The sequence below is a fragment of the Chiloscyllium plagiosum genome, chromosome 32 (genome assembly GCF_004010195.1).
Source record: "Chiloscyllium plagiosum isolate BGI_BamShark_2017 chromosome 32, ASM401019v2, whole genome shotgun sequence".
Taxonomy (NCBI): domain Eukaryota; kingdom Metazoa; phylum Chordata; class Chondrichthyes; order Orectolobiformes; family Hemiscylliidae; genus Chiloscyllium; species Chiloscyllium plagiosum.
The window spans coordinates 39,750,296-39,750,550 of NC_057741.1; the positions used below are offsets into that span (position 1 = coordinate 39,750,296).

The 255-nt window shown below is 64.7% G+C and overlaps 1 protein-coding gene across 1 annotated transcript in view; it reads left to right on the plus strand.

The window, feature by feature from the left end:
* LOC122539265 (general vesicular transport factor p115-like) overlaps positions 1–255 on the plus strand; it is a 73,428-nt gene that overhangs the window by 686 nt on the left and 72,487 nt on the right. The window lies entirely within an intron of this gene.

Here is a 255-nt window from a genome sequence, read left to right on the forward strand (position 1 = left end):
GCTGAGGGAGTGGGCACTGTCGGAGGGTCAGTGCTGAGGGAGTGCCGCACTGTCGGAGGGTCAGGACTGAGGGAGTGCCACACTGTCGGAGGGTCAGTGCTGAGGGAGTGCCGCACTGTCAGAGGGTCAGTGCTGAGGGAGTGCCGCACTGTCGAAGGGTCAGTACTGAGGGAGCGGACACTGTCAGAGGGTCAGGGCTGAGGGAGTGGGCACTGTCAGAGGGTCAGGGCTGAGGGAGTGGGCACTGTCAGAGGG